Source organism: Phyllobates terribilis, unplaced genomic scaffold, assembly GCF_046119375.1.
Source record: "Phyllobates terribilis strain yellow unplaced genomic scaffold, ASM4611937v1 Scaffold_8__6_contigs__length_399053987, whole genome shotgun sequence".
Classification (NCBI taxonomy): Eukaryota; Metazoa; Chordata; class Amphibia; order Anura; family Dendrobatidae; genus Phyllobates; species Phyllobates terribilis.
Genome location: NW_027362768.1, coordinates 271944304 through 271971730, shown reverse-complemented (window position 1 = coordinate 271971730; position 27427 = coordinate 271944304).

The window sequence follows — 27427 nt, the reverse complement described above, 5'->3', positions numbered from 1 at the left end:
GTGCAGCGTGATAGTATAACCCCCAACGGGAGGGGTATGGCCTCAGGGCAGCCGACGTGGAAGATGAGGGTAGCAGGAACCACTCAGAGACGGTGCGGTGTAATTCAGGGTCTTTACTGGTAACAACGATAGACCCTCCCGGAGTACTTGCTAGCGAACGGGGCCTGGTCAGTCCTTGAGCAGATGGGATCTCCCCTGGCCAGGCGGAGTTGTAGGCCTCCCAAACTGACTGTACTCTTCTGGCTACCTTGCTAGAAGCGGATATAAGTAGCCCACGTCCCTGAGTGTACCGTGTGGTGCTCACCCGTATGGCCGGTGACTCGGGGCCTTCTAATGGCTTCCGCTCCACGATGGCGGCGCTGGTCCCACGCGTGTGACCGTGCCTTCGGGTTTCTGGGCCTGAGGACCTGAAATCCCCTGCCGGTCGGCTTCTGCTGCTGGGTAAGAGTTAGTCCCCACAGCCTCGGACGCCGGGTCCGGTAAGAAAGCTTCTCAGTCAGGGCGAGCTCTGCAGCTGCCAGCCCCTGACTTGTAGTAGTATTGCTCCCACTGAGCTTCTGCTGTTTCTTCCTGTGACTGTTTCTTGTCTCTACTCTCCTTGACTGACTAACTCTGCTTCAGCCCCGGGTTTATATAGGGGAAGGTCTTCCCCTCCCAAGACTGGGCAGGAGGTGTGGCATGCACAGGATCCCTGACCAAAGGACCTCCCACCTGCTCTCAGACATAACATTACATTACTGTGGGAAACCAGACCCCTGGGGTGCCACATTCCCCCCTAGTGAAATTTAGTACTCCGGGACTAAACATATTTTAGAAAAACATAACAAGATATAACAACAATAATAGTACAATAAGAAGAAACACATAAAGGTGGTCACGGCATGTCCGTAACCGGGTGTAGTCTTTGAAGAAAAGCAAGGTGTCCATTTCACTAAAACAGGGAGACGTAACCAGGTAGGGGTTTGTCCTGCCCCGAGTCCTTAACAGTCTTTAGTCCGTCCTGGGTTACGCTCCAACTATGTACAAAGGATTCCCGGTAAATCCACCAAGGACTCCTACAAATAACTAGAAACACAAAATTATACACAAGCAACAATACACAGGTAAACATAAATAAAACAATTTATACACTTCAAATCCTCCAACGTGCGGGTAACTGGCCTCTAGTGGCCCTAGTGGACCTACGGAGCTGACTGTGTAGCCCTGAACTACAGGGTGTAGGAGCTGTCAAGGGTAAACTGGGCAGCTGTCTACCGGCTCTTTGGCTCACTAGGGATATGGCAGGCTCACTGCAAGCAGAGGGTTGATCCTCCTGGTCTGCGGGTGTGGGGTCTTCTGCCTCCTGGACCGGCTGTTCTTCCAGCTCTACCTGTTGCTCCGTAGGTGCTTGGGATGCTGGTTGGAGGAAGGTGAGTACGGGTACCACAACTGCACCATTGACTTGAGTCCAAGACCGAGGGAAGTCCCCGAGCACAGTACTAACCATATCTTCCCTTTCCTCTACGGGTCGATGGTCTTCTTGTTCCTCTTCAGGGTTCCTCAGTTGTTCGGGACACTTCTTCAGGTGGTCCCGGGATACAATGGCTGTAGTTTCCCCTCCGTCTTTACTGATGGTACAAACCTTCGGGTTCTCGTGGCTTGAGGGCAGTACGGTGTACGGGTCCTTCTCCCACTGGTCGTCCAACTTGTGGAGCCGTCTCTTCCTCTTCAAGACCTGCTCTCCGGGTACCAGGGGAACAGCGGGAGCATACTGGTTGTAAGTTTTCTCTTGTCTTTCCCTAGCCTGACAGAGACTTCGCTCCACGCTCTCCTGTACTCTCCGGTACTGCTGCTGCCTCTCTGTGTCCCAGTCTGCTTCTGGTGAAGTGTCCTCGGGTGTCAGGACTCCCATTTCCAGGTCAACAGGTAACTTACCAGGTCTTGCCCTCATTAGGTAAGCCGGGGTACAGTTGGTGGAACCTACCGGGATGTGGTTGTATAGGTCCACCAGATCGGGCAGCTTCTCAGGCCACAGACTCCGTTCTTCCAGGGGTAACGTTTTCAGAAGATCCATTACCACCTGGTTCATTTTCTCACAAAGTCCATTAGTTTGCGGATGATAGGGTGTCGTCCTTATCTTCCGGCAGCCATACAGAGTGCAGAATTCTTGGAAGACCTCCGCTTCAAAGGCAGGTCCCTGGTCTGTCAACACTTGGTCCGGGTACCCGTGTGGACGGCAGAAATGCTGCTGGAAGGCTCTCGCTGCTGTTCGAGCTGTTAAGTCCTTGACGGGGACGACAACCAAGAACCGGGAGTAGTGATCCACGATGGTTAGTGCGTAGACGTAGCCACTTCTGCTTGGGGTCAGTTTTACATGATCCAAGGCTACCAGTTCCAACGGCTGCCGGGTGACGATGGACTGCAGGGGAGTCTTCTGGCTGGCACGATCCTTCCTTCTTAGGTTGCACGGGCCACAGTCTCTGCACCACTTCTCAATGGTTCCCCTCATGCCTACCCAGTGGAATCGCTCGCGCAGCAGGAACTCCAGCTTCTTCCACCCGAAGTGTCCAGCTCCGTCGTGGTATGCCTCCATCACCATGGCTGCGTCTCTTCGTGGCACCACTACTTGCCAGAGTAGTTCATGCGTCCGGGAGTTAACCATTCTGCGGCACAACTTCCCCTTGTAAAGGAACAGTCGACTCCTCTCTGCCCATAGTTGTTTGGCTTCCTCCGGAGCGTCTGGTTCAAGGCAAGCCTCCGGGCGAGTCAGCATCTCCTTCACCAGTCGGACGGCAGGGTCGCTGTCTTGCGTTTCCGCCCAGTTGTAGTGAGGTAAGGGGTTCAACGTAGCAGCCTGCTTACTCCTTACCCGGTGGGAGTACTGGATAGTCCCATGACGGTGGAACGCAGGGAGTTCAACTTCTTCCAGTCCCTCCGGATCTTCTCCTTCGTCCGGCAGGTTGGGCATCCTGGACAGGGCGTCCGCGTTGGTATTGGAGCGTCCGGCCCGGTATTTGATTGTGAACTCGTAGTTGGACAGACGGGCCATCCACCTCTGCTCCAGGGCACCGAGTCTTGCCGTGTCCAGGTGTGTCAACGGGTTGTTATCCGTGTACACGGTGAACCGGGAAGAAGCGAGGTAATGTTTAAAGCGCTCGGTGACTGCCCATACTACGGCCAGGAACTCTAGCTTAAATGAGCTGTAATTCTCGGGATTCCTTTCGGTGGGTCGCAGCTTTCGGCTGGCGTAGGCGATTACTCGTTCCTTCCCCTGCTGGATCTGGGACAGTACGGCTCCTAGCCCGATGTTACTGGCGTCGGTGTAGAGGATAAAGGGCTGGCTATAATCCGGGTACGCCAGGATTTCGTCCCCCGTGAGGGCCATCTTCAGCTGGCGGAAGGACTCTTCTTCCAGCTCCTCCCATTTGAAGGGCGGCTTCTGGTTCTTGGCCTTCCGGGACTGGCCTATCAGGAGGTCCTGCATAGGTGCTGCCTTTTTGGTGAAACCGGGAATAAACCTTCGGTAGTAGCCTACCAACCCGAGGAACTGCCGCACTTCTTTTACGCTGGAGGGGCTTGGCCATTCCTTAATTGCGGTGATCTTATCAGGGTCGGGAGCCACTCCGTCAGCGCTCACCACGTGTCCCAGGTACTGCACCTTTGGTTTCAGGAGGTGACACTTGGAGGGTTTCACCTTTAGGCCGTAACTCGCCAGAGCTTCGAACACTTCCGCCAGGTGTTTCAGGTGGTCCTCATACGTCTTGGAATATACGATGACATCGTCCAGGTACAACAGGACCGTCTCGAAGTTTCTGTGGCCCAGACAACACTCCATTAGTCGTTGGAAGGTTCCTGGTGCGTTGCAGAGTCCGAACGGCATGCAGGTGAACTCGCTCAGTCCCATCGGGGTGGTGAATGCGGTCTTCTCCCGGTCCGCCTCTGCTACAGGAACCTGCCAGTACCCGCTAGTGAGATCCAAGGTAGAGAAGAAGTTAGCAGATCTTAAAGCAGCCAATGACTCCTCTATCCTTGGTAAGGGGTACGCATCCTTGTGTGTGATACGGTTGATTTTCCGGTAATCTACACACATCCTTATGGTGTTGTCTTTTTTTCTGACTAAGACTAGTGGAGCTGCCCAGGGGCTACAGCTATCCCTGATCACCCCAGCCTCCTTCATGTCTCTAAGCATCCCCTTGGCGTGTTGGTAGTGTGCAGGGGGTACGGGTCGATACCTCTCTTTTATGGGAGGATGGTCTCCCGTGGGGATGTGGTGTTCTACCCCCTTGACTCGCCCGAAGTCTAACGGGTGTTTACTAAACACTCTCTCGTACTCTTGAACCACCCGATAGACTCCCTGTTTCTGGTGTGAGGGAGTGGAGTCAGTACCCAAATGTAGTTGCTGACACCAGTCCTCCTTTGTTTTCTTAGAGCCGTTACCTTCCTCCGGGTGAGATGGAGGCAAGGGTTCCACAGATTGTATAGCATTTTGGTTAATGGTATATAATTTGGCTAGCGTGGCATACCGGGGCAGGTACACTTCCCTCTTCCCGATATTGATTATGCGAACGGGCACCCTCCCATGGCGTACATTAACCACCCCCCGTGCTGTCAAGATGGTGGGCCTACTGTCTGAGTAAACTGGTTCTACCATTGCCTGGTAATCTCTACCTCTCAGACCAATAGCTGCCCGGCACCAAATCATCATTTCACTTTTTGGGGGCATGGCAATAGGAAAAGGGTCACACATTCTTACGCTACCAATCTCACCGCCGGAGAGTTCCACCTGTTGCCGTCGCATCAGTGCCCGGATCTCTTTCTGGAGCACCCGCTGCTCGCCGGAGCTGGCGTTCTTGGCAACCTGCTGTAAAAGGAAAATCACCTCTGCAAGACAATTTTCAATTACATTAGTTCCTAGAGTTATTTTTGGGTGACTCTCATGTTTGTCAATATCTACAATGATCAGTCCCTGTGCTGCCAGTTCGACTCTACCGATTTTGATGGTCACCTCTTTAAATCCGATCTGTGGCACGGGCTGGCCATTGCTGGCGATGATACTCAAGTCGTCGTCAGGGTAGCGGGTAATATCCGAGTCATTCCAGTACTGCTTAAAGAGCACGTACGGGATGGTGGTGACCTGTGACCCGGTGTCCAGTAGGGCACTCATGGGAATGCCATCCAGTACCACAGGCAAGACTGGACGTCCTCCCACATATCTGTCGCGCCAGTTCGATGGGCCTGGTGATCTTTTTCCTGGGGGTTGGCCCTCTACCCCAGGTTGTGCCCGTTTAAAGAACAGTACCTTGCCATATGTCCGGGTTGATTGCAGCGGCGGCAGATGGGTCGTCCGTCTTCGCTGTATCGGTCACTGGGTCTTCCTCTGGCCGGTGGGGTCCTCCTTGGTCGACGCCACGGGATGTCCTCCGGTCCGGATGCCAGCTGGATCTTCCCTGGGGTGGAAACCTGTAAAGACTGCACAGTTCGGGTTAGCGCAGCAACGCTCTTAGCTAGCTCTTGGACCTGATGGTGTAGGTCTGGAGCCGGGTCATTGTCCAAAGCCTGCGCATCAGCTCCCACAGGCCCTGCCGACAAGGGCGCCGCCTCCTGGTGGTAAGTGATAGCTGGGCGCCTGTGGGTCACAACGCCACCCGGTGCCGGTTCTCGGAGCACCCGGATGGCTCTGTCCTTGAACTGTGCAAAGCCCAGATGGGGATCCTGTAAGGCCATCGCCCGCAACTGGGTTCGGTGGGCATTACAATATAGTCCCTCTATAAATTGTTCGGTCAACAGCCTGTCCTCGTTTCCCACTCCATCAGGGTCGGTCTGCTTAATGGCCCTCAGGGCCTCTTGTAGGTTTAGTGCATAGTCCCTTATACTCTCATGCGCTCGCTGCTTGCACCCGTAGAATCTAAGCTTAATCTCGGCTGAGGTGCGGGTATCAAAGGTATCCTTCAGCCGGGTTAGTATCCCTGCGACAGTCTTCCTCCCAGGTGGCCAGGATTTTACTTCCCTTTTGGCTGCCCCGGTTAGTTGGGCCACCAGGATGCTCACTTTTTGCTCTTCTGTGAGGGGGTACACCTGGAAGAGGCTATCCAGCTTTTCTCTAAAGTCATGCAGGGTATGTGACTCCCCTGAGTACTGGGGTAGCCAAGCTGCTCCCGGGATATAGGGCATGGTGAAGGGCATAACTGCAGCAGCGGTGGCGCTGGCGGGGGTTGAGGCAATGAAGCTCTCCTCCGCATCCGACATCTTCCTCCCCCCTAGTGGACCGTGGCCTACCTTGCGATGATCCTGTTCCGTAGGCCGTGGCTCCGCAGTAGATCGTCAGGGTTGAGGACCTTCCGTCACGCTCCGGTGACGTCGGCGTCTGCTGGGCTCCTTCCAGGACCTTACGCAACGTCCGGACGTGAGGCGGGGCTTCAGTTCTCGCGCGCTTTCCGAGTCCACGCCCCTCTTCTTCCCGCGCGGCGTCCTCAAGATGGCGTCCAACGGCGGGAAAACTCCACGGATGGCGGGAAGAAGGCTGAAGATGGCGCCGGTGGTTGCGGGCACGAAATCCTGCCGACTACGCCAAAGCTAACTCGCCCCCTGGGCCGTGGGGCACTCGGAACCGGGCAACAGGGAGACGATGGGAGTAGTAGTGGCGACCCGGTCCGTGGCTCAGGGTGGTCAGGCCAGTGGTAGTCCGTTATGTGCTGTTGATAATGTCCGACTACGCCACCCGTGGATTGCGGTTATTAGGTGCCGCCGCTGCATGCAGACCGCTGGGGCTGACGAGGTGTGCAGCTAGGGTAGTGTGACTCCCCACGGGAAGAGTGCAGCCCCAGGGCAGTATAATGGATGGTGGGAGTGATGGTGGTGAGAGTCCCAGTACCGGTAGTGCTGGAGGCGCGAAGGAGCACACAGACAACAGGTTGCAGTCCAGGGTCTTTACTAAAACAGGTAAACTGACCCATAAACAGTCCCGGCTAGGAGGGGACCTGGATGTCTGAGAGCAATTGGGAGATTGGCCCTGGTCAGGGTGAGGGTGTAGGCCTACCGTGCTTTCTGCGCTCCCTCTGGCTAACAGCCCACGTTTCCGAGCTCTCCGTGTACTCTCGCCTGTATGGCCTGCAACGTGGGTTCCTTTCTGCTCCCGGCCTGGTACGGCTTTCCTGGTCCCTTCTGTTGTGGCAGGGCCTTCAGGCTTCTTAGGCCAAGGAATATACAGTCCCCTGCGGACTGGTTATCTGCTGGAGAATGTGGAATCCTCCCAGCCTCAGACACCAAAGTCTGGTAAATTAAGTCCTTTATCTGCCAAGACAGGCTCACTTCGCCTCTTGTCTCTGGCTTGTGGCTCTCCTCCTGCCACACTTCCTCTTAGGTGCAATACAACTTTCTGTCCCTGCTCTGCTCCGGGACACGTCTCAGTGCTGAGACAGGTCATCCAGTTCTCTCTAACCCTGCCCCCAGTACCAGCTTTTATAGGGGCAGCCAGCTCCCCCTACTGGCCTGAGACAGGAGGCATTGCATGCTAATGGTCCCCTGACTAGAGAAACTCCCACTTGCTCTCAGACACAGCTTTAATATATTTGTGACATCCAGGCCAGGGTGACACAAGTACACCCCCCTGTATTCACAGTACGTTATATATACAGCGTTCTGCATAAGTGAGTACACCCCCCTGTACTCTCAGTACGTTATATATACAGCATTCAGCATAAGTCAGTACACCCTCTGTATTCTCAGTACTTTATACATACAGCGCTCAGCATAAGTAAGTACACCCGCTGTATTCTCAGTACGTTATATATACAGCGTTCAGCATAAGTAAGTACATCCCCCTGTACTCTCAGTACGTTATACATACAGCGTTCAGCATAAGTAAGTACATCCCCCTGTATTCTCAGTAAGTTATACATACAGCGTTCAGCATAAGTAAGTACACGCCCCTGTATTCTCAGTACGTTATATATACAGCGTTCAGCATAAGTAAGTACACCCCCTGTATTCTCAGTACTTTATACTTACAGCGTTCAGCATAAGTCAGTACACCCTCTGTATTCTCAGTACTTTATACATACAGCGCTCAGCATAAGTAAGTACACCCGCTGTATTCTCAGTACGTTATATATACAGCGTTCAGCATAAGTAAGTACATCCCCCTGTACTCTCAGTACGTTATACATACAGCGTTCAGCATAAGTAAGTACATCCCCCTGTATTCTCAGTAAGTTATACATACAGCGTTCAGCATAAGTAAGTACACGCCCCTGTATTCTCAGTACGTTATATATACAGCGTTCAGCATAAGTAAGTACACCCCCTGTATTCTCAGTACTTTATACTTACAGCGTTCAGCATAAGTAAGTACACCCCCCTGTACTCTCAGTACGTTATATATACAGCGCTCAGCATAAGTAAGTACACCCCCCTGCATTCACAGTACATTATATATATAGCGTTCAGCATAAGTGAGTACACCCCCCTATATTCTCAGTACATTATATATACAGCGTTCAGCATAAGTAAGTACACCCCCTGCACTCTCAGTATGTTATATATACAGCGCTCAGCATAAGTAAGTACACCCCCCTGTATTCACAGTACGTTATATATACAGCGTTCAGCATAAGTGAGTACACCCCCCTGTACTCTCAGTACATTATATATACAGCATTCAGCATAAGTCAGTACACCCCCCTGTACTCTCAGTACGTTTTATATACAGCATTCAACATAAGTCAGTACACCCCCCTGTATTCTCAGTACGTTATACATACAGCGTTCAGCATAAGTAAGTACACCCCCCTGTATTCTCAGTACTTTATACATACAGCGTTCAGCATAAGTAAGTACACCCCCCTGTATTCTCAGCAAGTTATATATGCAGCGTTCAGCATAAGTCAGTACACCCCCTGTATTCTCAGTACTTTATACATACAGCGTTCAGCATAAGTAAGTACACCCACCTGTACTCTCAGTACGTTATATATACAGCGTTCAGCATAAGTAAGTACACCCCCTGTATTCTCAGTACTTTATACTTACAGCGTTCAGCATAAGTAAGTACACCCCCCTGTACTCTCAGTACGTTATATATACAGCGCTCAGCATAAGTAAGTACACCCCCCTGCATTCACAGAACATTATATATATAGCGTTCAGCATAAGTGAGTACACCCCCCTATATTCTCAGTACATTATATATACAGCGTTCAGCATAAGTAAGTACACCCCCTGCACTCTCAGTATGTTATATATACAGCGCTCAGCATAAGTAAGTACACCCCCCTGTATTCACAGTACGTTATATATACAGCGTTCAGCATAAGTGAGTACACCCCCCTGTACTCTCAGTACATTATATATACAGCATTCAGCATAAGTCAGTACACCCCCCTGTACTCTCAGTACGTTTTATATACAGCATTCAACATAAGTCAGTACACCCCCCTGTATTCTCAGTACGTTATACATACAGCGTTCAGCATAAGTAAGTACACCCCCCTGTATTCTCAGTACTTTATACATACAGCGTTCAGCATAAGTAAGTACACCCCGCTGTATTCTCAGCAAGTTATATATGCAGCGTTCAGCATAAGTCAGTACACCCCCTGTATTCTCAGTACTTTATACATACAGCGTTCAGCATAAGTAAGTACACCCACCTGTACTCTCAGTACGTTATACATACAGCGTTCAGCATAAGTGAGTACACCCCCCTGTATTCTCAGTACGTTATATATACAGCATTCAACATAAGTGAGTACACCCCCCTGTATTCTCAGTACGTTATACATACAGCGTTCAGCATAAGTAAGTACACCCCCCTGTATTCTCAGTACTTTATACATACAGCGTTCAGCATAAGTAAGTACACCCCCCTGTATTCTCAGCAAGTTATATATGCAGCGTTCAGCATAAGTCAGTACACCCCCTGTATTCTCAGTACTTTATACATACAGCGTTCAGCATAAGTAAGTACACCCACCTGTACTCTCAGTACGTTATATATACAGCGTTCAGCACGAGTGAGTACACCCCCTGTATTCTCAGTACGTTATACATACAGCGTTCAGCATAAGTAAGTACACCCTCCTGTATTCTCAGTACATTATACACAGTGTTCAGCATAAGTAAGTACACCCCCTGTACTCTCAGTATGTTATATATACAGCGCTCAGCATAAGTAAGTACAGCCCCCTGTATTCACAGTACGTTATATATACAGCGTTCAGCATAAGTGAGTACACCCCTTGTATTCTCAGTACGTTATATATACAGCGTTCATCGTAAGTAATTACACCCCCCTGTACTCTCAGTATGTTATATATACAGCGTTCAGCATAAGTGAGTACACCCCTTGTATTCTCAGTACGTTATATATACAGCGTTCATCGTAAGTCAGTACACCCCCCTGTACTCTCAGTACGTTTTATATACAGCATTCAACATAAGTCAGTACACCCCCCTGTATTCTCAGTACGTTATACATACAGCGTTCAGCATAAGTAAGTACACCCCCCTGTATTCTCAGCAAGTTATATATGCAGCGTTCAGCATAAGTCAGTACACCCCCTGTATTCTCAGTACTTTATACATACAGCGTTCAGCATAAGTAAGTACACCCACCTGTACTCTCAGTACGTTATACATACAGCGTTCAGCATAAGTGAGTACACCCCCCTGTATTCTCAGTACGTTATATATACAGCATTCAACATAAGTGAGTACACCCCCCTGTATTCTCAGTACGTTATACATACAGCGTTCAGCATAAGTAAGTACACCCCCCTGTATTCTCAGTACTTTATACATACAGCGTTCAGCATAAGTAAGTACACCCCCCTGTATTCTCAGCAAGTTATATATGCAGCGTTCAGCATAAGTCAGTACACCCCCTGTATTCTCAGTACTTTATACATACAGCGTTCAGCATAAGTAAGTACACCCACCTGTACTCTCAGTACGTTATATATACAGCGTTCAGCACGAGTGAGTACACCCCCTGTATTCTCAGTACGTTATACATACAGCGTTCAGCATAAGTAAGTACACCCTCCTGTATTCTCAGTACATTATACACAGTGTTCAGCATAAGTAAGTACACCCCCTGTACTCTCAGTATGTTATATATACAGCGCTCAGCATAAGTAAGTACAGCCCCCTGTATTCACAGTACGTTATATATACAGCGTTCAGCATAAGTGAGTACACCCCTTGTATTCTCAGTACGTTATATATACAGCGTTCATCGTAAGTAAGTACACCCCCCTGTACTCTCAGTATGTTATATATACAGCGCTCAGCATAAGTAAGTACACCCCCCTGTATTCACAGTACGTTATATATACAGCGTTCAGCATAAGTGAGTACACCCCCCTGTACTCTCAGTACGTTATATATACAGCGTTCAGCATAAGTCAGTACACCTCTGTATTCTCAGTACGTTATATATACAGCATTCAGCGTAAGTGAGTACACCCCCCTGTATTCTCACTGTTATATATACAGCGCTCAGCATAAGTGAGTACATCCTCTATATTCTCAGCACATTATATATACAGTACTCAGCGAGAGTACACCCCCTGTATTCTCAGTACATTATATATACAGTGCTCAGCATAAGTGAGTACACCCCCTGTATTCTCAGTACATCTTATATATGCTGGACGGGATGGGTGGCGCCAGCGCAGTGAGGCACCGGAGTCAGCACTTATGCATACCACACTGCAGCGACATTTTATTGAAGACACTGTATATGCGAATTCGCAGAAGTCTTTAAAACAAATGCGCACGTGCTGACTCCTGCGCCATTAATAAAATTAAAAATGTACCAATAAAAATGCTCGCCACCCGGGCGTATAACGGGTTCAATAGCTGGTAATAATATAAGAATATAACATATGACAATTGTTTGAATACTGTAATGCTTATACAGTCTATTACACACAAGGAATGATACCAATATTAAAATTAATGTAGCACTGAGAATTTGCAGAAGATGAGGCAAACAATAGGTTTGTTTTTTTCTTAGACCAGTATAGGGATTTCCCTATCTATATTCCTACAAATCAGAACATCTGCTACCCGGAACAGGCGAATACGCGGCAGTCACCGGCCGGGACTCCGCTTTCGCCCCGGACCACTGACACCACCTGACATCGCGGGACAATGTACTGTAAGTAGAATCGGGCCACGGCCCCACCGCACACCACAGCCTTACCGTGACTATAATCCATCTCCTCCCAGCAGCACCTGCAGTTCCACTATACACTCCGTACCCTCTAGCAACCTGGCAAAGTACTATCAGCCACAGCCTCCTGCTGAACCACCCTGCTGCCATCCAGACCATATTCTAGGTACTAAAAATATACAATAGTGACTAGTGACCAACCTGTCAGCTCTATTTACCTTTTTGTTGATCTTATTTAGTCCGCTAGACGCCGACCATCTCTAGGTCAGCCAGAGCCACCTGATGCAGCTGTAGCCCCGTACTTTACCTATCTCAGGCTAACAGTATCAGAAACCTCGACCTACTTGAGATCACTCAGACCAGTCACCATATTCTATACCAGCTACCTGGCAGGTAATTAAAACTTTATATCATAATATAAAGCATCCACTGTGATAAACTTGGTAAAACTGCCAAGACTGACACTACTAATCACTAACTTATCGCTAACTTATTTTTAGAACCAGAGCCTCCTGCTATATGGTAGTCTACTAGACACTGACCTGTCTGGCCCATCCAGAGCCTCCTGGTGCAACCAAAACCAGTTACTGAACCCATCTAAGGGGACAATATTATTAAAATAAACCCTAACTTTTTCTGAATTCCCTCTGGGAGATTCTTTGGACACTTCCTGCCAATTTCCGGCATTACAGGTACCTACTCTATTTAACCCAGGCAATAGCCTGTAATATCGTTACTATATTCCTAATATTATCCTTTTTCCTTCAGAACGATCTAGATTCATTTCCATCCTACTGGCACCACTACCCAAGGAGGTTTGTCCCACCTGCAACAATAACTACGAAGTCTACCTCCTACTCCACCTCCATAGGTACCCCTACTAGACCGACCAGATAATCGTGCATCACCCATTATTCTTCAATTCAGACATCTCCTTTATTGTTCCTCCTAGATCCACTTCCAGAAACAACCCAATTGGATACCCTGCGTACCCTCTACTACCTGCTGATTGCCGCATCAATAGCAGGTAATTTTATAATTTTATAACTGTTGACTCAGTGGGACACTACGAGACAACTATACCCACTAAACTACTACCCTCTCTCCCCTTCTCTTGCTATAGGCACTACGAGAGTCCCTATCCACATTCTACAAGTACCCATCAACAGGCCCAGCCGATCTAACCTACCCGTCGTATCTGAGAAGGAAGATTAATTCCAATCATTAAATTTCTTTATATATTATATATTATTTTTTATGTTTTTATAAAATTAGCCTGGTGCATTTTAAAGAAATTTGTACATTAATCCGGGTGATACATATCACCCTTTTAAAAATATATTTTTTCCCCCACCCTCATATATTTTATATTTGATATTTTATATCTTCTCAATAAAAGCTCTAAGCAAATCAAGTTATCCACCTCTGGTTTTCTTTCTCCAAACCCACTACCATTAGCGCGAATTTACACAAATTATTTTAACCCTACCTCAACTTGGACACCGGTGGTTCCCTGTCCACTAATTCGCTGCTTTGCTAGTGACTAGCCGATAGCGCCTCCTAAACCCACTATATTTTATTATTGCCACTTTTTGCTTCCTTCATGTCTACTTCCATAACTGCTGACGGGTTCTCACTCACTCCAACTGTTGCGGGTAAACAAGTGTAGGTTCTGTGGCCGGAGATCTGTGTGAGAACACTGGCCACGGTGACGGCGGAGGAAGAAGCAGAAGATGCGGTTGATGGGGTGGCGGGTGGTTGACGAGACCCGCTAGTCTGCATTATAGAACAGTGACAAACATATGTTGATCGAGCATGTGCCAGTTCATGCATGTAGTAGTCAAATTATTGCTTTTTTTACTCTACTCTGTAGTTTTTAAGAAAGTTGGCAGATAACATGAGTTGTATAAATTTTTGCGGTCTCAAAAAAGACCCAGAGTAGTCAAGTGCAGACCCGCGAACGCTGCTGGCCACTGACAGAGTTGGGGCTGAGGATGCAGTGCTTGTCGTGGTTGCATAACTCTGTGTCTGTGCTGGAAGCTGCAACATAACCTCCTCGTCTTCCTCCACCTTCTGTGCTGAGATACTCAGCTGCATGCCTCTGGGTTTACATCAAGTGAGATCTACAACCTCATCATCATCCTCTCTGTTCTCCCACTCCTCGCCCTGAGAGTCACTCTCCTCCTCTCCCTGCCCTGACAGCACAGAAAAGTCCGCGTGTGCCTTAAGTATCTGAGTCTCATCAGGATCACCTCCACCCCCAGGGGTTAACGTCTGGTGACGAGGGTTTGGATTCTGCTCGGACCCTACTTCATCCAGCCCTGGATCAAACTGAAAAAATGTTGGGCATCGCTGCACATGCTTTCCCCATCTTGAGTCTGTGAAGCTTTGGATCAGACCTCTGATGTTCCGGAGTAGAATGTGTGAACAGCTCTGCAGACTCACCCATCTGTGATTCTCCACAGTCAGTTGGGCGGTTGGAGAGTTGTGACGCGGGGGAAAACAAGGGTAATTGGGGTGCCACATCTGAAGACTGTACTGTGTGTGATGTTAAGGTGGAGGAAGAGAAGCAGAGGCCACTTGATACAGCGCTTGCCATCTACTGAAGAACATGTTCTTTCTGGCCCTCATCTACAAAGCGTACGGCTGCCAAAGAAAGGGAGTGGAGTAGCCCATCCAGTAACAGAAGTTGTCAAAATGCTGCACAATTGCTCACTACAGCAAAACAAACCTACTTCTCATCTCTCAAATCATGCCTGTCTCACAACCCTAAACAGCTATTCAGTACTTTCAATTTCTCCTCCATCCACCAGCTCCCCCTCCCTCTCCTCCCATCTCAGCTGAAGACTTTGCCTCATTCTTCAAGCAGAAAATTGACAATGTAAGGCAAAACTTTTGCTTAAAGTCCCCACAGCGCCTCATAACTGTAGCATCGGTGTCTCTGCCCCCTGCCAGGCAGAGACACCATCCTTCTCACCTCCCCACTCCCCACGCGGCATCCTCCTGCGCTCCTCTTCCTGCTGCTGCCGGCGCGTGCAGCTTCCTGGGCACTGTGCTTAGGGCGCGCGTGCGCTCCCTCTCTCTTAAAGGGGCCGCTGTTAGAACCCTCCTGTTAGTTTTTTTTCTATTTTGCTGGTCACATGACTTTTTGCCTATATAATCCAGCTCCGCCCTCCTGGCCTTGCTGGACTTCAGTGTTACATTTACTCTTAAGCTAGCCAGGTGCCTTGTACCTTACTCTGTAGTTTGCTTGGTCTTTTGACCACTAGTACTTTTTGTTTGCTTGTCTTTGCTCTTCTACAATTTCTGCTAGGAGGTGTCCAACTATATCCCAGTCCTTAGTTCTTGTAGGGACCCCTCCCTTATATCTATAGGTCTGCGTTCAGACTAGCCGAGGACTTAGGTGGGTCTGTTCACAAGGAACAGGTCCCCCACTGCATCGTAGGGAATCAGCTTAGTCCTATTGTAGGGACAGTTTTCCTATCTTTCCTTAGTGCTTGTAGCAGTTCATAACAGTATGTCCAGCCCAAAAATAAAACACTCTAAGGAAAGAAATCCAGATTTCAGCATGGTGTCGGTTCAGGAGTTGGCTCAACGCCTGCAGGGACTGTCTTTGAAGGTGGCCGAGCTCCAGCAACACGTGAGTAGCTGTCCTGGAGCGCATTTTGTCAAACCAAAGGTAGGACTGCCAGATTTTTTTTATGGTAAACGGCAAGATTTTTTTTCCTTTAAAAACGCTTGTTTATTATATTTTCGTTTAAGACCCAGATCCTCGGGGAATGAATCACAGCGCATTGGGTTTATATTGTCACTTTTGCGCAAAGAACCACAGGGATGGGCCTTTTCTCTACAACCTAATAATCCGTGTTTTAGATCTGTGGAAGATTTTTTTTCTGCTATGGGGTTGTTGTATGATGATCCTGATCGAGTCTCATCTGCTGAAACTGAATTAAGACGTTTGAAGCAGGGATCAGGTGATGTGGAAAATTATTGTACATACTTCAGAAGATGGTCGGCTGAAGTGGAATGGAAAGACTCAGCATTAAAATGTTTGTTTCTTGCTGGTCTAGGTGAAAGGGTTAAGGATCTGCTGATTGCCTTCCCAAAACCTGGGACCTTGCAGGAGGCAATGCAATTAGCCATACGTGTGGACAGGAGACTGCGTGCTAGGATTAATGAAGAGAAATCTACTGCTATGGAGCTCCTAGTTTTCAGAGGGTCTGCTCGGAGGGTGGAGAACCGATGGAGATTGGGGCGATGTCACCCCACTCTCAGGAAAAAGACCGCAGGTTTGCTAAAGGATTGTGTTTTTATTGCGGTAAATCTGACCACTTTATTAAGAACTGTGTTCTTCGCTTGAGCAAAGAAAAAAAAAAGGAGGTCAGTTACGCCCGCATAGCTTGTTTAAACTCAAAATGGGTATTTCTTTCTGGAAGTACCTCATTCCAGGAGGAGTTGATTGAATTTCGGGTATTGGTGGATTGTGGTTCTACACTCAATGTGATTGATGAGGGTTTTTTGGAAAAAATTAAATTAGAATCCAAACTTTTGTCATCTCCTATTTCTGTGGTTGTTGTTGATGGCTCTCCCTTGAAATGTATTACTCACAAGGTTTTTAAATTTCCCCTCACCATTAATGGTATCCACCAAGAGAATTTGGATTTGGCGGTATTAAATAATTTGCCTGCTCCAGTGGTTTTGGGGTTACCTTGGTTAAAATTGCACAATCCTGTACTGGACTGGTCTACCAATGAAATTAAGTCTTGGAGTCCTAAGTGTTATGATAGATGTTGTAACGGTCGCATTGCTGCTGTGGAAAGAGGGGAATTACCTGTACATATTCAGGATTTTTGGAAGTTTTTTTCTGAGGAGGAGTCGCAAGTTTTGCCTCCTCATAGGGACTATGATTGTACTATTGAGTTTGTCCCTGGAGCAACTCTTCCCAAGAGTCGCTTATTTAATCTTACTATCCCTGAGAGAAAGGCCTTGGAGGAATACACACAGACAAGCTTGGCCGCTGGTCACATTAGACCTTCTAATTCACCAGTGGCTGTTGGATTTTTTTTGTAAAAAAAAAGGACGGCGGTTTAAGTCCATGTCTGGACTTTCGCGAACAAATTACAGTACGTAATTCCTACCCACTGCCATTAATTCCTGACTTGTTCAACCAGTTAGTGGGGGCCAAGTGGTTCTCTAAGATAGATCTCCGGGGGGCATACAATTTGTCACGTATGAAGGAAGGTGATGAGTGGAAAACTGCTTTTAACACTCCGGTGGGTCATTTTGAAAATCTGGTTATGCCCTTTGGTCTTACCAACGCACCAGCGTTTTTTCAGAACCTTATTAATGACATCCTAAGACCGCTGATCGGTAAGAATGTGGTGGTGTATTTGGATAACATTTTGATTTATTCGCCGGATCTGGAGTCTCATTGGCAGAGCGTACGTGAGGTATTGCAGTTGTTAAGTGACAATTCACTTTTTGCTAAGCTGGAGAAATGTGAGTTCGCTGTGCAGAGAATTAGTTTTTAGGCTACATTGTCTCCAGCGAAGGCTTTGAGATGGACCCGGTGAAGATTCAGGCTGTGCAGGAATGGCCTAGGCCTATTGGTTTGAAATCGATACAGAGATTTTTGGGTTTCGCCAATTATTACAGAAAATTCATTAAGAATTTTTCTATAATTGTTAAGCCGCTGACTGATCTCACCAGGAAAGGTGCGAATACGGTCCAGTGGACTACTGAGGCCATTGAAGCTTTTGTGTATCTCAAGGAGAGGTTTAGCTCTGCCTCCATCCTTATGCAGCCTGATGAGACCAAGCCTTTTTTGGTCGAGGTTGATGCTTCTTCGGAAGGCGTCGGTGCTGTTTTGTCTCAGGAAAACAAGGATGGAGTACATCCCTGTGCTTTTTTTTCAAAAAAATTTTCTGAGACCGAACTTAATTACGATGTCGGTAATCGGGAATTGCTGGCGATTAAACTCGCGTTTGAACATTGGTGTCATTTCTTGGAAGGTGCTAGATTTCCCATTCAGGTTTTCACTGATCATAAGAATCTGATCTATCTTGATGCTGCCAAACAATTGAATGCCCGTCAGGCTAGGTGGGCACTTTTTTTTTCGCGGTTTAATGTTTCTGTTACTTACATCCCGGGTACCAAGAATGTAAAAGCTGATGCTTTATCTCGCAGTTTTTCTCCCATGGTTGGTACCGAGGAGGAGGAGAGCATTTTACAGGAAGGTGTTGTGATAGCAGCATTGGACTCCGTTTTGGAAGATGGGATTCTGAAAGCCCAGGAGCATGCCCCATCTAACACTCCCCATGGGAGGTTGTTTGTGCCTAGGAACTTTAGGAGAGATTTGTTTGTGGAGTGTCATGAGTCTCGGTTGGCAGGTCATCCAGGAATTTCGGAGACTAAGAGACTTGTAGGTCGCAGTTTTTGGTAGCCTGGGTGGCAGAAAGAAGTCATCAAGTGGGTGCGTCAATGTACTGTGTGTGCTAGATCTAAGTCTTCACATGCTCCTGCTGCGGGGTTGCTTTGCCCTCTGGAGGTTCCTAGTGCACCTTGGACGCATCTTGCTATGGATTTTATTACTGACCTTCCTTCCTCTGAGGGTTTCACTGTCATCTGGGTGGTCGTGGACCGTTTTAGCAAGATGTGTCACTTGATTCCCTTCATCAAACTGCCCTGCGCCAAGACACTCGCTAAGGCTTTTGTTAAAGATATTGTCAGGCTCCATGGCGTTCCTACCGACATTGTTTCCGATAGGGGACCTCAGTTCGTGGCTCGTTTTTGGCGTGCCTTTTGTGACAGGTTGGGAGTCCATTTGTCATTTTCATCTGGTTATCATCCTGAGTCTAATGGACAGACAGAAAGAAAGAACCCGGATGTTGAACAGTTTTTGCGTTGTTTTGTGGCTGACAATCAAGAGGGGTGGTCTGAGTTTCTGCCACTGGCGGAATTTGCTCTTAACTACCATACATCCTCTTCTGCTGAGTGTTCTCCTTTTTTTTGTTGTACTGGGAGACATCCGTTGTTTGGGTCATTCTCCAAATTGGTATCAGCTGTGCCGGAGGAGGAGAATTTTTCCGGTGATTTGGAGAGAGTTTGGACTGATGCACGTCGCAACCTTCAAGAGGCTAACAAAAAATTCAAGAGGTACTTTGACAGGAAACGTCAAGAGGTTTTGTTTACTGTTGGTGACATGGTCTGGTTGTCCTCTAGGAATCTGCGGTTGAGGATTCCTTCTAAGAAATTGGGCCCGAAGTCTGTAGGTCCGTTTAAGGTGCTTCAGGTAGTTAACCAATCTGCTGTTAGGTTGGAGGTTCCTACCTCCTGGAAGATTAATCCGGTGTTACATGTTTCCTTATTGAAAAAAGCTGATGTTTCTGATAGGGACGCCACTGTCTCTGTTCCTCCGATGGAGGAAGACGGTGAATATGAAATTTCTCGCATTCTTAATTCTAGATGGCATAGAGGGATATTTCAGTATCTCGTCGCTTGGAAAGGTTTCGGTACCGAGGATAACTCCTGGGTAAGGGCGGATGATGTCTCTGCTCCTAGACTTGTCGGAGCGTTTCACAGGAGGTTTCCTGATAGACCTGGGCTTGGAGGATCCGGAGGATCCTCATAGAAGAGGGGGTACTGTTAAAACCCTCCTGTTAGTTTTTTTTCTATTTTGCTGGTCACATGACTTTTTGCCTATATAATCCAGCTCCGCCCTCCTGGCCTTGCTGGACTTCAGTGTTACATTTACTCTTAAGCTAGTCAGGTGCCTTGTACCTTACTCTGTAGTTTGCTTGGTCTTTTGACCACTAGTACTTTTTGTTTGTTTGTCTTTGCTCTGCTACAATTTCTGCTAGGAGGTGTCCAACTATATCCCAGTCGTTAGTTCTGGTAGGGACCCCTCCCTTATATCTAGAGGTCTGCGTTCAGACTAGCCGAGGACTTAGGTGGGTCTGTTCACAAGGAACAGGTCCCCCGCTGCATCATAGGGAATCAGCTTAGTCCTATTGTAGGGACAGTTTTCCTATCTTTCCTTAGTGCTTGTAGCAGTTCATAACAGCCGCGCGCCGTCCTAAGGACTCCCCGGCCAATAGCCGAGGGTCCTCCCATATATAAGGCGCCTCCTCCAAAATGGAGGTGCCCGAGCAAAAGTTGTTGTACAGTGTTTCTGACCTCTGCTTCAGCCCTCAGGTCCCGCTGCTAGCCTGACTACCAGTCTTGCTCGCCAGCCTGTTTCCTGCCTGTTTCCTGCCTGTTACCTGCCTGTTACCTGCCGTGCCAGCCAGCCCGCTCACCTGGGAGCACTTGCCTGTTACCTGCCTGTTACCTACGGTGCCTGCCAGCCCGTTCACCTGGGAGCACTTGCCTGTTACCTGCCTGTTACCTGCCGTGCCTGCCAGCCCGCTCACCTGGGAGCACTTGCCTGTTACCTGCCAGTTACCTGCCGTGCCAGCCAGCCCGCTCACCTGGGAGCACTTGCCTGTTACCTGCCTGTTACCTGCGGTGCCTGCCAGCTTGTTCACCTGGGAGCACTTGCCTGTTACCTGCCTGTTACCTGCCGTGCCTGCCAGCCCGCCCACCTGGGAGCACTTGCCTGTTACCTGCCTGTTACCTGCCGTGCCTGCCAGCCCGCTCACCTGGGAGCACTTGCCGTGACCATCTAGAGACTCCTGCCGTCACTTGCCGTGACCACCCGTCAACTATCCAGAGACTTCTGCCTGCCTGTTGTGTCCATCCGCTGTACCGGTCAGTCCCAATCTGCTGACCCGTGGGAGTCACCTGCTCTCTTACAAGGTCGTCCCCAGAGTAGCACCTGGTCCCTCTGCTCGGTCCCTCCCTGGTCACGGAGTCGTTAGCCGCCGTACGACCAGGGTCGGTCTGAGTTGATACTTAGCCACGCCCCTCTGGGTCCCTCCTTGCACCACGGCCCAGAGGTTCCACCACCCGGTTCAGTAACAGTTTGCTCGGGCCATGGAACCCGGTGGCCCCCAGAACCCCACAATATCCGACCTGCAACAGGAGGTCTTACGTCAGAGGGCTCAACAGGAGTCGGTCCTGTCCTACCTGCGGTCTGTTAACTCTCGCCTAGGTGCATTATCCGATCCGTCTGTGTCCTTCTCTGGTCAGGCAGCGCCTACTTCCGCGGCACCACCAACTACTCCTAGTACGGCGTCCTGCTATGGACCCCGGCTCTCGGCACCTCCACGTTTTTCTGGCAACCCCGCCTTAGCTCGGGGTTTCATAAACCAGTGCACCCTGCACTTTGAACTCTTGGCACATCAGTTCATCTCCGACCGGGCCAAGGTGGCATTCATCATGTCCCATCTCACTGGGGAAGCACTGGCATGGCTAAATCCCCTGTGGGAGAGAGGGGATCCCCTGGTGTCCGACCTATCGTCTTTCCTCGCTGCTTTCCGGAAAGTCTTCGATGAACCAGGACGAAAATCCTCTTCAGCCTCCTCTCTTCTGCGTCTCCGCCAAGAGAGTCTCACTGTGGGCCAATATGCCATACGGTTTCGTACCCTCGCTTCTGAGCTTGCCTGGGATAACGAGGCTCTGGTGTCCGTCTTCTGGGAGGGCCTTTCCAGCCGGATTAAGGATGAGCTAGCCGGTCGGGACATTCCTACCACCCTGGATGACCTGGTGTCACTCGCTACCCGGATTGACATCCGGTTCCAAGAACGCACCAAAGAGACCACCCGGGAGGGAAAATTCCTCCGCGTTGCTCCTACTTTCCAGAGACCCGCCTCTCAACCAGTCACTCCCCGGGCGCACTCGCCCGAACCCATGCAGATCGACCAGACCAAGATGGTCAAATCTCGCCAAGCGTCACGTCGAGCTGAGGGGAGCTGTTTCTATTGTGGCAGTAAAGAGCACCTGATCTGTTCCTGCCCGGAGAGGCCGGGAAACTTCAGTGTCTAGGACCGCTCGGAGAGGTCGTCCTAGGCAAAAGTAAGCCCTCTCCATCCCTGACTTTGTCTGTCTCTATCTCCTGGGGAGAGAACCGTCTCTTTGAAATTGCTCTTCTGGATTCTGGAGCTGCTGGAAAGCTCATTTCCCAGTCCTTGGTAGAGAGATACCGAATTCCCACCAAACCTCTGGCTGAACCATTGTCCGTCGCCTCCGTTGATGGAAGACTCCTTCCGGTGACCATCCAGCATGTCTTCGATAAAAAGGAAGCAGAGACACTGCCACCTCATAGGCCATATGATTGCCCGATCGACCTGGTACCTGGCGCCACTCCACCCCGTGGGCGTATTTACCCGTTGTCGGCGGCCGAAACCCGGGCCATGTCTGAGTACATTGAGGAGAATCTGGCTAGGGGATTCATCCATAAATCTACCTCCCCGGCTGGAGCCAGATTCTTCTTTGTCAAAAAGAAGGATGGTGCGCTATGCCCCTGTATTGATTATAGAGGACTCAATCAGATCACGGTAAAAAACAAATATCCCCTGCCACTCATCTCCGAGTTGTTTGATCGCCTTAAGAGCACCAGGATCTTTTCAAGCTGGATCTACGTGGAGCGTATAACCTGGCCCGAATCTGTCAAGGAGATGAGTGGAAGACAGCATTCAATACCCGGGACGGTCACTATGAGTCCCGTGTGATGCCCTTCGGTCTCTGCAATGCTCCCGCTGTCTTCCAAGAATTGGTCAACGACATCTTCCGTGATCTTCTTTACTCTTGCATGGTGGCATACCTGGACGATATCTTGGTCTTCTCTCCGGATCTTCCCACACACTGGAGGGATGTTCGTCAGGTCCTGCTTAGGCTCAGGCAGAACCATCTCTATGCAAAATACGAGAAGTGCCTCTTCAAGCAGACCTCTCTTCCATTACTGGGCTACGTTATCTCCCAGACAGGCCTATGAATGGATCCTGAGAAGCTCTCTGCTGTCCTAAAGTGGCCCAGTCCAGAGGGGTTGAAGGCGATTCAGCGATTCCTGAGCTTCGCCAACTACTATCGTCTCTTCATCCCGCACTTCTCTTCTCGGACAGCTCCCATATCTGCGCTCACCCGTAAGGGAGCAAATCCCAACGAATGGTCACCCGAAGTTGAGGAGGCCTTCCTTTTCTTAAAGCAAGCCTTCTCCTTGGCCCCAGTGCTGCACCGCCCAGATTGCAACAAACAGTTCTACCTGGAGGTTGATGCTTCCTCCTCTGGAGCCGGAGCGGTGCTCACCCAAAAGTCTTCTTCCGGGAGAATGGTAACCTGCGGCTTCTTCTCCAAACTCTACTCCTCGGAGCGCAACTACTCTATAGGAGACCGAGAACTGTTAGCCGTTAAATTGGCGCTGGAGGAGTCGCGTTACCTCCTTGAAGGGGCTCTATACCCGGTGATCATCTATACGGATCACAAAAACCTGGCATATCTCCAGAATGCCCAAAGACTCAACCCGCGCCAGGCCCGGTGGTCTTTGTTCTTCGCCCGCTTCGACTTCGTCCTACACTTCCGCCCGGCGGACAATAATGTCAAAGCCGACGCCTTGTCCCGTTCCTTCTTGTCCTCCGATCAAGAGGAGGAGCCTATGCACATCATCGACCCCTCCAAAGTGATGAATGTGGCCCCCTTGGATCTGACTCGTCTTCCACCCGGTAAGACATTTGTAGCAGTACCGGATCATGTGAAGGTTCTTCGCTGGGGTCATTCATCTAAACTAGCCGGCCATGCCGGCTAAAAGAAGACCTTCTTGCTCATCGCCCGGCATTACTGGTTGCCTACCCTGCGCAAGGATGTGGTAGACTTCGTCTCAGCCTGTTCGTCCTGTGCCCGCAACAGAGTTCCCAGACATCTACCAGCCGGTCATCTCCTGCCTCTTCCCGTACCTGATGCTACGTGGCAACACATTGCTATGGACTTTATCACAGATCTCCCTGTCTCTGCCGGTTATACAGTCATTTGGGTGGTCTTTCGACCGCTTTTCAAAAATGGCTCACTTCATCCCTCTGCCTAGTCTCCTGTCTGCATCAGTGCTAGCTAAGGACTTCTTCCTGCACATCTTCCGTCTCCATGGCCTACCCCTCCACATCGTGTCGGATCGAGGGGTTCAGTTCACCTCTCGTTTCTGGCGAGCTACGTGTAAGCTGCTGGATGTCACCCTGGATTTCTCCTCCGCTTATCATCCACAGTCCAATGGTCAAGTGGAGCGGATCAACCAGATCCTTACCAGCTACCTCCGGCACTTTGTTAATGCTCACCATACTGATTGGGTGGATCTCCTGCCATGGGCCGAATTCTCCTACAACAACCATGAGAGCGAATCATCTTCCAAGTCTCCGTTCTTTATAGTTTATGGTCAACATCCCCGGATTCCGTTTCCCGTCTCCGCTTCTGTGGACAACCCTGCCGCAGAGTCTCTGGTCAGCGAATTTTCCACCATTTGGGAGAGTACTAGGTCCGCACGTCTTCAGTCCTCCGAGCGGATGAAGAGACATGCTGACAAGAGACATCTGGATCCGCCTCAATTCCGTCCGGGAAACAAGGTTTGGCTCTCCTCCAAACATGTTCGGCTCAAAATACCCTCCTACAAGTTGGGCCCCCGGTTCATTGGTCCATTTGAAGTCCTTAGGCAAATCAATCCAGTGGCCTACAAGTTAAAACTCCCAGCCACCTTACGGATTCCCCACTGCTTCCACGTATCTCTCCTCAAACCAGTTGTCTTTAACTCTTTTTCCAATAATCCAGGTTCTTCCCCTGCTCCGGTTTCTGCTGAGGACGTGTTTGAGGTAGAGAATATTCTGGCCACCAAGAGGGTAAGAGGAAAAACCTTTTTTCTGGTGGATTGGAAGGGGTTTGGCCCAGAGGAGAGAACTTGGGAACCCAGGGAGAACATCCATGCCCCACTTCTCATTGAAAAATTTCTTTCTGGCCTAAAAAAGAGGGGGCGTAAAGGGGGGGGGGGTACTGTAGCATCGGCGTCTCTGCCCCCTGCCAGGCAGAGACGCCGTCCTTCTCACCTCCCCGCGTGGCGTCCTCCTGCGCTCCTCTTCTTGCTGCTGCCAGCTCGCGCAGCTTCCCCGGCAGTGTGCTTAGGGCGCGCGCTCCCTCTCTCTTAAAGGGGCCGCATGCGCCATCCTAAGGACTCCCCGGCCAACAGCCGAGGGTCCTCCCATATATAAGGCACCTCCTCCAAAATGGAGGTGCCCAAACGAAAGTTGTTGCACAGTGTTTCTGACCTCAGCTTCAGCCCTCAGGTCCCGCTGCTAGCCTGACTACCAGTCTTGCCCACCAGCCTGTTTACTGCCTGTTTCCTGCCTGTTTCCTGCCTGTTTCCTGCCTGTTTCCTGCCTGTTACCTGCCTGTTACCTGCCTGTTACCTGCCTGTTACCTGCTGTGCCAGCCAGCCCACTCACCTGGGAGCACTTGCCTGTTACCTGCCGTGCCTGCCAGCCCGTTCACCTGGGAGCACTTGCCTGTTACCTGCCTGTTACCTGCCGTGCCTGCCAGCCCGCTAACCTGGGAGCACTTGCCTGTTACCTGCCGTGCCTGCCAGCCCGCCCACCTGGGAGCACTTGCCGAGACCATCTAGAGACTCCTGCCGTCACTTGCCGTGACCACCCGTCAACTATCCAGAGACTTCTGCCTGCCTGTTGTGTCTATCCGCTATACCAGTCAGTCCCAGTCTGCTGACCCGTGGGAGTCACCTGCTCTCTTACAAGGTCGTCCCCAGAGTAGCACCTGGTCCCTCTGCTCGGTCCCTCCCTGGTCACGGAGTCGTTAGCCGCCGTACGACCAGGGTCGGTCTGAGTTGATACTTAGTCACGCCCCTCTGGGTCCCTCCTTGCACCGCGGCACAGAGGTTCCACCACCCTGATCCGTAACAATAACTACTCAACTCTCCTCCTCCAAAACCAGCTTCTCCGCTGTCACGGAAGATCATCTTTAGGGCACAGCCCCACTATCAGTATTTGGTCAGTATTCAGTCAGTATTTTGTCACAAGAGTGGGAGACGAAACCAGGAGGGGGTGATAAATACAGAATTGTTGCACTTGTTTCTATTATACTTTTTCTCTGATTGTTCCTCACGTGGTATAGGCTCCCACTCCTGAGAAAAAATATTGAATGAATACTGACCAAATACTGATAGTGAGGCCGTGGCCTTACTCTCCAAATCACATCTCACTGCCTGTGAACTTGACCCAATACTGTCCCACCTCATTCCAAACCTTACCACAGTCTTCATCCCAAGCCTAAACCACCTCTTCAACCTGTCACTGACAACTTGTGTCTTCCCCTCATGATTCAAACATACCTCGATCACACCCATCCTCAAAAAGCCCTCCCTTGACCCATCCTCTGTGTCTCGCTATCACCCCATCTCACTTCTCCCCTATGCCTCCAAACTACTGGAACAACACATCCATTTTTAATTGTCCTCCCACCTCTCCTCCTGCTCCCTCTTTGACCGCTTAAAATCTGGCTTCCGACCGCACCATTCGACTGAAACTGCCCTGACTAAAGTCACCAACGATCTACTTACCGTCAAATCCAAGCGATGCTAGTTTGTCCTCCTCCTCCTGGACCTGGCATCTGCCTTCGACACAGTGGACCTTTCCCTCTTACTACAGACTTTTTGATCTCTTGGCATAACAGACTTGGCCCTTTGTTGGATCTCCTCGTACCTAACAGACAGGACATTCAGTATCTCACACTCACACACCACCTCCTCATCTCGCCCCCTATGTGTCGGTGTCCCCCAAGGTTCAGTTCTAGGACCCCTACTCTTCTCCATCTACACCTTCGGCCAGAGACAGCTCATAGAGTCTCACGGTTTTCAGTATCACCTCTATGCTGAGGACACACAGATTGACCTCTCTGAACCTGATATAACCTCCCTACTAACCAGAATCCCACAATGTGTGTCCGCTATTTCATCTTTCTTCTCTGCTAGATTTCTAAAACTTAACATGGATAAATCAAATCAAATAAAAATGAATTCATCATCTTTCCACCATCTCATTCAAGGCTGCCACTAGAAATTTCAGGGCCCCATACTGGCAAAATTTTTGGGCCCCCTTGAGACTCCGCCCAGGCTCCACACCAGCTCCGCCCCCAATTCTTGAACCTTCCATAGTCCCACCGCCCACTCTTGGAAAACTCCACTTCTGCACCATGTCCTCACCAATCACACATTAACAGTTCACATTGAACACCATATCACATACATAGCCAGCAGCTTTTGTTTTGGCTAAAAGATTTTTTAAGCTGCCATCACAACAAGGAGACTGTTCTGGCTGGGCCCTACTCTACTCTAACATATTAAACATTTTT